Raw genomic sequence first — 738 nt, 5'->3', positions numbered from 1 at the left:
ACCATGACAACACTAGCTCAGAGTGGGTTACGCTCAAGTAAAACATGTCTGCATGTTATTGTTATGCAATCTGACCTTGAACGTGTTAAAAATGCCGAAAACAGCATGACCTACATCACACAGTACCGATATAATAGAGGTACATTAATATCTAGTAATTGGTTTTATGGCACATAAATATACAGAACTTCACATACGTTGTTTTTGCTTCCTATTTATTGCACGAGTTTATTTTGCACAAGAATACATACCTCGAGACCGCGTACCGGGCGAGTGGTATGTTCTCTCGCAAAATAAACGAGTGCAATAAATAGGAAGCGAAAACAACGTATGTGAAGTTCTGTATTTATTACATACCTCCTTTTATGTTTGACAAAAACGGTTTTTAATTTAACGTCATAACAACACTTTGTTAAATCTATGATCAAAACTCCTTTCATGAATGCATTTAACGTTAAGAATCATACTCTGCGGCAGCCTTGTGTAATGATTCAAATATGATATGACGTTATTTGGAAATCATATATGACGTAAGTAAATAAAAGGCACTAACTGCAGTAAAAAGAAAAAGGGAATTCCCCATTTAAAAGTTTCGGTGCAGATGGCCTCAGACCACAATTAATTTCGCTATATGTTTCTATATAGCCTTAGTGGCTATAACATTTTTATTAATATCAGCAGGCCCATGAAGTCTTGTATGTACCTTTGCCTGCATGGGGGACACATACCCTGAAAAGG

Source organism: Gigantopelta aegis, chromosome 4, assembly GCF_016097555.1.
Source record: "Gigantopelta aegis isolate Gae_Host chromosome 4, Gae_host_genome, whole genome shotgun sequence".
In the NCBI taxonomy this organism is placed as follows: Eukaryota; Metazoa; Mollusca; class Gastropoda; order Neomphalida; family Peltospiridae; genus Gigantopelta; species Gigantopelta aegis.
This window is presented reverse-complemented; position numbering follows the sequence as displayed.